Source organism: Dipodomys spectabilis, unplaced genomic scaffold (genome assembly GCF_019054845.1).
Source record: "Dipodomys spectabilis isolate Male_0828 unplaced genomic scaffold, ASM1905484v1 ptg000170l, whole genome shotgun sequence".
Lineage (NCBI taxonomy): Eukaryota > Metazoa > Chordata > Mammalia > Rodentia > Heteromyidae > Dipodomys > Dipodomys spectabilis.
In genome coordinates, this window is record NW_024870847.1 from 946313 (window position 1) to 958742 (window position 12430).

General features: G+C 37.6%; 1 non-coding gene across 1 annotated transcript; it reads right to left on the minus strand.

The window, feature by feature from the left end:
* Window positions 1-280: 280 nt before the first annotated feature.
* LOC122119486 lies at window positions 281-387 on the minus strand. The gene has a single exon (XR_006149573.1). It is a non-coding gene; the product is annotated as a U6 spliceosomal RNA (small nuclear RNA).
* Between the last annotated feature and the right edge of the window lie 12043 nt (window positions 388-12430).

Here is a 12430-nt window from a genome sequence, read left to right on the forward strand (position 1 = left end):
ATCCATTCATCTATTGTGGGGCCTCGGGGTTGGTTCCATATCTTAGCTATGGTAAATAATGTTACAATAAACAGTTGTGCTGGTAGTTTTAGAATGGCCTTGTTTGTGATCATTTGGGTGAATGCACAAAAGTGAGATTGCTGGGTCATAGAGGAGCTCTATGTGGAATCTTTTGAGGAACCTCCATACTGCTTTCCAAGTGGGTGAACAAGTTGACACTCCAACCAAGAATGCAGTAGGGTTCTCTTCTTGCCACATGCCCTCCAGCATCTGTTGTTGTAAAAATGTGGAAAGCTTCACGAATTTGGGTGTCATCCTTGTGCAGGGGCCATGCTAATATTCTCTGTATTGTTCCAATTTTAGTGTATGTGCTGCCGAATTGAGCACAGAACATTTTTATATATAAATTGGAATTGATTTTCTTAAGCTAGATAATTCAACAAAAAGCAAGTTCAAAAGAATTGTGAAATTTTAGAACCATGTATTTCTTACATAAGCACACATTTAAGAATAAAGTCAAGATTGATATGACAAAAAAAAAAAAAACGAATCCAGATGTTTGTTGTTCAAGAGATGTGTAGGAGGAGGAATTCAATTATTCTACACAGGGCACCTGTCATAATGAACACTGCAGCAAGTGTTAAGGTATGTAAAAGTTTTAATGTTTTAAATTTTTAATTTTGGGAATTTGCTTATATATGCCAAAATTAAGACTGTTTGACAGGTCATAACACTTTTCCATAAAGTATTTAAATTTATGGTAGCTGACATATACTACTAAGTATGTACATTTCAGAGTTTATAGAAAGTTTATTAATGAGAAGATGCAAAGTCTTTGTGTAAAGAAACAGAACAAAGAGTTAAGACTTTAACTACATAGTTTCTGTTGAAACTTTAGGGCTTCTTTTCTTTATATGTTAGCAAGGAACAAATGATGATATAAGCCATGTACCAGTGGTGAGATGAGACATAAATAGTTATCATACAGTGTAAATTTAAAGGGTACTCATAGCCTATAAAACTCTTGTTGAACATCATAATCTTAGCCAGTTTTAAATGTACAGGATTATGAGCAAATAGCAAAATCTAATATATAGTATACTTCAAATACTGGAAACACTGGTATTTGGCTTTTATTTTATCAATCATTAATATTTAATTATTGGTTTTCTTTATTTGTTGCATTGTTTCCCTTGTTACAATATAATACAACTTTTTTAAGTTGTCATTATGAGGTATTTTGAAAATGTTACTGTGATGACCATTTTTTATAGGTGCATGTGAATTCACAGAAATCAAAATTAAGAACAAAATATTCATGAAAAATTTTCTCAAGTAGAGTTTGAATCAGGAGTGTTGATTAATGTCCATACATAAAATCTTAGCCTTAGACTGAAGCAGTGGTTTTACAGAGTTGAGGTCACAAAAGTGAGAGACTGTGTTTTTTTTAGTTTTTTGGTTTGGTTTTTGTTGGTTGTGGGACTTGAACTCTGGGTCCTGGGTGCTCTCCCTCAGATCTTCAGCTCAAGGCTAGTGCTACCACTTGAGCCACAGCACCATGCCTATTTTTTCTGCTTATATGGTGCTGAGGAATCAAACCAAGGGCCTCACGCATGCAAGGCAAGCACTCTACCACTGAGCCACTTTCACAGAACCCGAGAGACTGTTTTTTTTAAAAATCATCTGAACAGGGGAGTTCTGGGAAGAAGGCGGAGGAGAAGCTGGAGGCTAAACAAGCTCTCCCATAGAAAGCAGTTTTAGAGTTCCAGTAAACAGTCCTAAGCCAGATAATCACACCAAGTGTGCCATCACAGGACAGAGAGTTAGGCCCTAGAGGGAAAATCAAGGCATGGAGACATATCTGAGCTCTTGCCAGCAGCCGCCACCGCTGCAGCAACAGCCATGGTGGCGGTGGCAGAAACCGCCATACCTGAATCACAGAGATTCCGTGACAAAGGAGCCAGACACAGTGGGTGAGCGGATTCTACACAACACCAGCAAGAACTGACAAGGAGCGACATCTTCATCCTGCAGTTTGCAGACCAGAGACGACCCAGGAACCAAGATGGCATGAGTAGAAGCCTGACTTTTTCACTCCTCAGGGAGCAGAGGAGGGAAGGCCACCCCTCCCCCCACCCAGTACCGGAGATCTCCATCTTGGATACCGACAAAGCTCTGCCGAGCTGCTAAGTCCAACTCAGGCCTTGGAAGAAATCTAGTCATTTAGCAGGTCACAAGAACCTAACCTGACCTTCCAGACTCAGCTCCGCCTAGGGAAAAGTCACCCAGCTCGGGTGCCAGCCCAGGGAGTGGCTTTATTCACTGGGTAATTAAAGCCAGAGGCTGCCCCTCCCTTTAGCAGCCTTCACAATCAATTGAAATTCAGTAAATATAAACCCTGAGAGTGGCTCCAGGCTGGGCTCTGAGAGTTTCTCACAAACTAGCCCCCGGGAAAAGCTACTGTTTGCTGAAAGGCCTCAACTCTACCCAGAACCTCGCCTCATCACAGCATCTCCAAACATGAGGAAAAAGCCATCTCCCTCTTTTGTGATACTCAATGCAGATCTCCCTCCCGTTGAACTAACCTGGGAGGAGGATCGCAAAATCCTGGGTAAAGCAGAACATTTTTCTGCCTGTCCAAACAAACTGACTTAAGAAACCAACCAAGCCACAGGACCACAAGCAGACCAGAGACTCCAACAAGACACTAGTTATGGACACAAAGGAGATACAGGATTTTTCCCAACCCTCCCAAAAAATAAAAGAACTTTTTTCTTCTTCTTCTTTTTTATACCTTTTATAAATATTTTTTCTTTTCTAAAACTTTTTTTAATTTTTAATTTTTACCTTTTTTGAAAAAAATTGTTTTCTAGTAACTTTTTTTTCCTCCTATAATTTTTATTTTAGGGATACATGTGTGTGTACATTTTTTTTCTTTTTAAAAAATTTTTCTTTTTGTTTTGTTTAGCTCTACTGAACTTCTGATCTTTTTTTCTTTCTTTCTTATCCTTTTCACCTTTTCTTCTCTTTCATTATTCTTTATGTGGCTTAATTGTTGTTCTGCACATACTCAGATAAACCTGTAGTTGACTATTAGACCCTATCCCCATTGTGTACACACTTAATCCACAAATTTATTACTCAATTCAAAAAATCTGAGACCTAAATTCCTTAATAGCAGTACTACCTCTTTAAACCTATATAATATTTTAAGTATTTTTATTTTTAAGTTTTTCACATCTCCGTTATATCCCTCCCGTTCTCTCATGATATTCAGATTCTTTGAATACTTTGTTCTCGAATCTGCATAATACTTTTAATTTTTACTTTTCTATTATTTCTGGTCTATATTTTTCCTTCTCTTCTTTTTTCCTCTCTCTCTACTTTCATCCAATCCAACCTATTTCCTGCTTTGAGATTAGGACTTAGTTAATTCTCTTTTTGCCTTCCCACATCACTCTATTCCTAATTTCACCCACATATCTCCCTAACCCTAATAATTTCTGGTTTTCCAAATTCTTCTTTGCAGTTTGTAGCCTATTAATATATAGTTGTTTGATGTTGAATAGAGATATCTGTTGAACTAGATTGTATCTGCAGATTATTGACTGTACAAATTCAGACTTTGGTTGATGCTTGCCTTAAGTTAGTGTTCTAGCACAAAACTGGTGTTATTTTCATTCCAAATAGCAGAGTAAGCCAGAAAACCACAAGAAAAATGGCAAGTCCGGGTATCTCCACTCCCACTCATGATAATCCGGGTACAGAACAGATAATGAATAATCCAGAGGAGAGATCCCAAATAGCTCTACAAACACGGCTGGCAAACATGATAAATGAAAATATTGAAAACATACAAAGGACTCGGTATGTGCATGATATGGAGAGAGAGGAGGCAAACAGAAGGTCAATGCAGGAAAAGATTGAAAATATACATAGGACTCTGTATGAGCGTGATAGGGAGAGAGAGGAGGCAAACAAAATGTCAATGCAGGAAAAGATTGAAAACCTACAAAGGACTCTGTATGATGGTGATAGGGAAAGAGAGGAGACAATCCAAAGGTTTATACAGCAATATCATGAGCGTGAGGAAGGTACTCAAAAACTGATACAGGATTTGCATGAGCAGCCTGAGAATACTCAAAGAGAAAGGCAGGAATGGCGTAAACAGGCTGAGAACACTCAAAGAAAACTACAGGAATGGCATGAACGGGAGGAAGCTAAGCAAAGAGTAATACAGGAATTGAGAGAGCAGGATGAGAATACACAAAGATCACTAAAGGCATTCATGGTATCCATTAACAAGAGCTGAAGGAAGTCAGTGAGACCACAAAGGGAATGCTGAATGGAACCCAACAGAAGGAATGGGAGTCCACAGAAACCATAACCAATCAACTAGGTGATTTGAGAATAAACACTGAACACCAAATTAAGGATGTAAAGAAGTTCATACAAGATCTAAAACAACGCTTCAACAAAGAATTTGAAGCCATCAAAGCTGACCAATTTTTTTTTTTTTGCTTATGTGGTGCTGGGGAATTGAACCCAGGGCCTCATGCATGCAAGGCAAGCGCTCTACCACTGAGCCACCTTCCCAGCCCCAAAGCTGACCAATTAGAAGGAAAGAGATAAAAAACAAAGTAGAAAGTCTTGACAGCAGGTTAGACCATGCAGAAAATCGAATCCCAGGAATTGAAAACAGCCTAGATATTATAGAGAAAGAACATACAACCATCCAAGACAAGTCCAAGAAATATGATAGATCTATCCAACACTTGGAAGACACCACCAGAAAGCCTAATCTAAGGATAATGGATGTAGAGGAGCACCTAGAAACAGAAGTTAATGGTCTAGGAAATTTGTTTAACAGGATCCTAGCAGAGAACTTCCCAAACATGCAAAAAGATAGGTCTATTCAGATACAAGAAGCTTTTAGAACTCCAAATAGACCAGACCAGAATAGGACATTCCACCGTCACATTATAATCCACACAGGATCAACTCAGTCCAAGGAAAAGATCCTTAAAGCTGTCAAGGAGAAAAGATTAATCACCTATAAAGTGAAACCAATTAGAATCACCTCAGATTTCTCAGCAGAGACAATCAAAGCAAGAAGAGCCTGGAATGATGTATGCCATGCCCTAAAAACAAAAAACTATCAATCAACAATACTGTACCCAGCTAAACTCTCCTTCATACCTAAAGGCCAATAAAAACCTTCCATAGCAAAGAAAAATTGAAATAATACATCTCCACCAAACCAGCCCTACAAAAGTTTCTTAAAGATGTCCTACACATAGAAAACCAACAAGACCACAATAAAGGCCAAGAAACTGCACCCAAACTGAGAATCCAAGAACCATATGAAGAACCCAGTTTTCACAGCCCCCAAGAAGGTGGATAACATGGGAGGAACTCCCAAATACCTCTCAGTCCTATCTCTTAACATTAACAGACTTAACTCTCCAATTAAGCGACATAGACTGTCTAGTTGGATTAAAAAACAAGATCCTTCTATCTGCTGCCTTCAGGAGTAACATCTTGCCCGTAAAAACAAACACATTTTCAATGTTAAAGGCTGGAACAAAATCTACCAAGCAAATGGTCCCCATAAACAGGCGGGAGTTGCAATCCTATTATGAGATAAAATAGACTTCAAATTAAAATTCATGAGAAGAGATAAAGAAGTCGCTACATACTAATTAAGCAATCTCTCCTTCAGGAGGATATTACAATTCTAAATATCTATTTGTCAAAAAACGGAGCACCCAAATTTATCCAAGAAACACTACTTTCCCTCAAATCCCACATCGATCCAAAGACATTAATTTTGGGGGATTTTAACATATCACTCTCCCCACTAGATAGATCAATTTGGCAAAAACTCAACAGACAAACCACAGATTTAAACAACTGCATAGATCAACTAGATTTAACAGACATCTACTGAATATTTCACCCAGCAGCAACAGAATACACGTTCTTCTCACCAGCACATGGAACATTTCTAAAATAGACCACATTTCACGCCACAAAGCAAACTTGTCCAAATTCAGAAACATTGAAGTTATACTTTGTATTCTTTCTTACCCCAAAGGAATAAAATTAGAACTCAACAACAAAAGCTAACAAAAATGTCTGCTAACACATGGAGGCTGAACAACACACTGTTGAATCACGAGTGTGTCATGGAAGAGATTAGAATGGAAATTCAAGTGTTCATGCTATTTAACAAAAATGAACACACAAATTACCAGCTCCTCTGGCACACAGCAAAGGCAGTACTCATAGGCAAGTTTATAGCTCTAAGCTCCTACATCAACAAATTGGAGAGATCTGAAACCAACAATTTAATGACACACCTAATCCTCTTGAAAAAGAATAGCAAGATAAACCCCAATTCAGTAGACGGAACAAAATAATTAAAATTAAATCACAATTAAATGAATTTGAATCCAAAAAACTATAGAATGAATCAACAAAACAAAGAGTTGGTTCTTCGAAAAAATTATCAAAATTGACAGACCCTTAGCAAATCTTATCAGAAAAGAAGAGAACACACCCAAATAAATAAACTCAGAGATGAGAATGGAAACATCACCACGGAAACACCCAAGACTCAGAACATTATAAGGAAATATTTCTCAAAACTTTATGCTAATAAGTTTGTGACCTTGGCAGAAATGGACCTTTTCCTAGCAAATATTGACATGCCAAAACTAAACCAAGATGAGTTAAACCATCTTAACAGTCCCATATCAAGCATTGAAATAGAAACAGCAATGAGACCTCCCAGCTAAGAAAAGTCCAGGACCAGATGGTTTTACAGCGGAATTCCACGAGGCCATCAAAGCAGAGCTCACACCAATACTCCTCCAACTCTTCAATGAAATTGAAAGAGAAAGTTCACTACCAAACACATTCTATGAAGCCATCATAACCCTCATTCCCAAAACCAAGCAAGGACTCATCAAAGAAAGAGAACTATAGACCCATTTCTTTGATGAACATTGATGCAAAACTTCTCAACAAAATTTTGGCCAATTGACTTCAACAATTCATCCAAAAAATCATACACCACGATCAATCAGGATTCATTTCAAGGATGCAAAGCTGGTTCAATATACGCAAATCAATTAATATTATTCATCACACCAACAGGTGCAAGGATAAGAACCACATGGTTATCTCCATAGATGCAGAAAAAGCATTCGACAAGATCCAACACCCCTTTATGATGAAGGTTTTGGAAAAAAATTAGGAATCCATTGAACATTCCTCAATACAATAAAGGCTGTATATGACAAACCTACAGCCAGCATTATAATTAATGGTGAAAAAATAAAGCCATTTCCTCTTAACTCAGGAACAAGACCAGGATACCCACTCTCTCCACTTCTCTTCAATCTAGTATTAGAATGCCTAGCTACAGCAATAAGACGAGATGCAAAAATAAAGAGGATCCAAATAGGGAAAGAAGAAATAAAACTCTCCCTCTTTGCAAATGACATGATCTTGTATGTAAAGAATCCCATAGACTCCACTCCCAAATTACTCAAGCTGATTCAAAACTTTGGCAAAGTAACAGGGTATAAAATTAACCCTCAAAAAATCAGTCTTTTCTGTATGCCAACAATGAGAAAAGTGAGGCTGAAATTAGGAAAGCAACTCCATTTGTAATAGCACCACAAAAAATAAAATACATAGGAATTAACTTAACCAAAGAAGTGAAAGACCTCAATGATGAAAACTTTAAAAACTTGAAAAAGGAAATCAAAACGGAACTTAGAAAATGGGAAAACCTCCCGTGCTCCTGGATTGGAAAGATTAACATCGTGAAAATGGCAATACTTCCCAAGGCTAGCTACAAATTCAATGTGATATCTATCAAAATTCGAACGCCATTCTTCAAGGAAACAGAAGAGGCTATCCAAAAATTCATATGGAACAATAAAAGACCCCGAATAGGAAAAACGCTCCTTAATGGAAAGAACACAGCTGGAGGAATATCAATACCAAGTTTCAAACTCTACTATAAATCCATAGTAATCAAAACAGCTTGGTACTGGCACAAGAACAGACCTCAGGACCAATGGAATAGAATTGAAAACCCAGAAATGAGCCTACAGAGCTATCGCCATCTAATCCTCGATAAGGGAGCTAAAAAAATAGAATGGAAGAAAGACAGCCTCTTCAGTAAATGGTGCTGGCAAAATTGGTTAACTACATGTAGAAAACTAAAACTAGATCCTTATATATCACCCTGCACCAGAATCAACTCCAAATGGTTCAGAGACCTCGGAGTCAAAGCAGACACTCTGAAAAAATTACAGGATGGAATAGGAGAAACCCTAGATCTCCTTGGTACAGTTGCAGAGCTTCTGCATGGCAAAGAACATAGCTTTCAAGATCAATAGAAAGCCCACGGATTGGGAGAAGATCTTCACTAGCTATACAACAGACAAGGGTCTCATATCTAAAATATACTTGGAACTCAAAAAATTAAATCCCCCAACAACTAATCCTCAAAGAAACAACTGTCCAATAAATAAGTGGCCTAATTACTTAAAGAGAAACTTCTCTGAAAAAGAAGGATGGCCAATAGACACCTGAAGAAATGCCCAACCTTCCTAGCCATAAAAGAAAAGCAAATCAAATCAACATTGAGATACCACCTCACTCCAGTTAGAATGGCAAAAATCAAGAACTCTAATAACAACAGATGCTGGAGGGGAAGTGGACAGAAGGGAACCTTACTTCATTGTTGGTGGGGATGTAAACTTGTTCAACCACTTTGGAAAGTAGTATGGAAGTTCCTCAAAAGACTTCACATAGAGCTCCCCTATGACCCAGCAATCCCACTTTTGGGCATTTACCCAAATGTTTACAAACAAGACCACACTAAAGCTACCAACACAACTATGTTTATTGCAGCATTATTTCCATAGCTAAGATATGGAACTAACCCAGATGCCCCTCAGTAGATGAATGGATCAAGAAAATATGGTATATATGCCCAATGGAATTCTATGCCTCCATCAGAAAGAATGACATTGCCCCATTTGTTAGGAAATGGAAAGACTTGGAAAAATTATATTAAGTGAAGTAAGCGAAATCCAAAGAAACATAGGTCCCATGGTTTCCCTTATTTGCAATATCTAGTATATGTATGATTCAAGCAGAAAAGCTCAGATAATGTGATGTTAGGAAAATGAACCCTTAGATATGTATTAAAATGTTTTTTTTCTTTCATGCATTTGTTTCTAACTCATTTATAAGATTATTTCTTTGTTGGTTTTTATGTCCCTCCCCCACTGTATAACCCCTGCTTTCACTATATTTGATGTCGGTACAATTTGTGGAGGAGAAGGGGAAAAACAAGTCGTTTATGGATAACTGTGGACCCGTTACAACAATGAGAAGTACAAGTTGTCATGTTGAAAATGAACTTTACAACTTTGGTGGGGGGGAGAGAATGGGGTGGGGGTCGGGGGGAGGCTGGGAAGGGATGTGAAGGGTAAACAAAAGGAGGAGGCTGCAATACTTGATATGAAATGTACTCATTATCTTGCCCATGTATTTGTAACCCCTCTGTACAGTATGTTCACAATAAAAAATAATTTTTTTAAAAAATCATATAAACAAAATTTGCTTTCTGCTTTAGGTTATATAAGGAAATATATGAATATCTTTTTATGTTTTTGTGAATTGTCATAGTTCTAAATTTATACTAACTCCAGCCTCTTCATCCTTTTCAAAGGCATGAAATATCTTTGAGAGTTTGCTTCTGTGAAGATCTTATTACATTTATAATTTCTTCTGGGTAATCTTTAATTATTATCAAAATCACTTTATATTTTTATATTGATGGGTTATCACACATCAAATACCTTCAAATGTACATGGAGAGTCTAAAGATAGGAGTATGAATATTCTCCTACATCTCTTGTTTATCTGTTATGCACTTTCAGTATTATGATATTTCTCTCTCTCTTTCTCTCTCTCATTTCCTCTCTTTCTCTTTCATGACTCATCTCTTCTATTTAGAATTTCTGCGGGTCTACTATTATCCTTTAGGATCCACTGGCTTTGTGGGAACATGATAGGGACCATCAGTTACCCTTGCATTCTTTAAGAGTTATAACAGTGCTTTGAAATTATTCTTTGCCATTCTAAATGGCAAAACAACAGATCTAGGAATTCCTTTTCACTTTTATTTCTATTATAATTTTATCTCATAGGCATCCATTGGGTCGGATAAGATACTTTTTTTTTTTTTTTTTTTTTTTTTGTCGGTCATGGGGCTTGAACTCTGGGCCTGGGCGCTGTCCCTCAGCTCTTCAGCTCAAGGCGAGTGCTCTACCACTTGAGCTACAGCGCCACTTCCGGTTTTCTAGTGGTTTATTGGAGATAGGAGTCTCACGGTCTTTTCTGCCCGGGCTGGCTTTGAACCGCGATTCTCAGATCTCAGCCTCCTGAGTAGCTAGGATTACAGGCGTGAGCCACCGGCACCCGGCGGATAAGATACTTTTAACTTGTGACATAAAAGTTCTTTTTCTTTTTCAAACAATATTTTTCTTTTATTACCAGTAATTAACACAAACAAAGCTCTCCTAGAGAAAGTAGGCTGAAGTTGTGCACAGGAATGAAACACAAGGTAATGGGGGAAGTGAGCACAGATCCTCAGAGCAGTTTATCATGTATACTTTGTGAGCATGGCAGTGTGCTGGGAACTCTAGATTTAATCACTGAACAGCTGATATATATGCACATATATTTATATATGTATATTTATTTATATATGCATATATGTGTGTATATGCCATTATATGTACACATGTATGTTACTATACACACAAATATACACACATATATATATATACATGCACACATGGAGAAAGACAAATAGATACAGCCAACACAAATTTCACTAATTGTTGAATATGCCTTACACGGAATGCTTGGAACCAAATATGTTGAAGATGTATTTGTCTCTAAGAGTTCTTTTACCACTCGTCTTATCTCCTAAAATTGGTAGTTTTTGACAGCATCTACTTGCAACATGCCGCACAAATGATACCAAATCACTCGGAAATGTCAGTCAGTAAAGGTCTTATGGTGTGTCCTTGCTCCCCATGGAATGCTTGCTGTTGTAGACAGTCTCAAAACCAAAGCAGTAGAATATCCTGGTAAAGAATAAAATTATAAGGCTTTAAATGACATCCTTCCTTGTGCTCTTTTCCAAAAGCTACCATCAATTCCTTGAAAGCTTGTTTGGGGGTTCTAGAAGGGGAGATCAGCTACTTGTATAGCCTTGACCTAAGACTGGTCCTCCTCTATCGGGAATGGTCATCCTCTTCGACTGAGCGCGCAGTTTCAGGAGGAACACACATGTAGCGGTGAGGGAGGAAGGGGACACCCGCCTAGACAGCCAAATCAGCCGAATCAACCCCAGCTATCAATGGGGTGACAGATGTCACAGCCAGTTGGCCCTCACATCCAACTACCATCAATTCCTAAGCATATATATGAGTTCTCAGAAGACTGGACCTCAGGTCAACACTTAACCAACCCATGTGAAAAGTCTAATGTTAGAAATGCTGACACAGGTCTTAACATTTCCTGGCCAAGAAATTAAGAAAAAAAAAGAAAGTATTTTTAATGTATTAAAATTTGAGAATAATTTGTAACCTGTCAATAAATGTGTAGAATACAATTATACCAACTGACAAAAGATGATGTGCATTTCATTTATGTGCTTTTGGACTTGGTGAGTGACTTTAGGTGTGTCTACACAAGTAGAATCAGCATAAATCAAGCCAGTATTTCTTTAAGATACAAGAAAAGGATCCATGTTGACCCATTGTAGCAATGGGATGTACAAGACACTATCGGGGGGGGGGTAAAGTGGGGAGTTGGGGGGGTGTGAAGGTAAGGGATGGTAGGGAAAATCAAAGGAGGGGGTAACAATGCTCAATAAAAAACGTACTCATTACCTTACTTATGTAACTGTAACCCCTTTGTACACGATATTTACAATAAAAAATATGTACAAAATACAAGGAAAACTTCTTCTATACTTATATGATGTATTTGTCACTCAATATCTGTAAGGTACTGGTTTTAGGACCACAGGCATATTAAAATTTTGGATGTTCAAATTCTCTACATAAACACAGTATATTATTTACATTAGAATCTGCCTACAACCTAGTGCAGTATAATTGCTATGAAAAATTTTGCTACATTCTATATTTGTGGTGGAAAACTATATGCACTATCAACAGATACAAATTTTTCAGATAATTTTTGTCTGCATATTGTGGATGGAATTGGAAGAGCAATTATAAAAAGCACAAATTTCATCATCAAGAGCTGTCTGTAAAATGTAACAAGGATCTAATACAGCATCATTGAATGGTGTGGATCT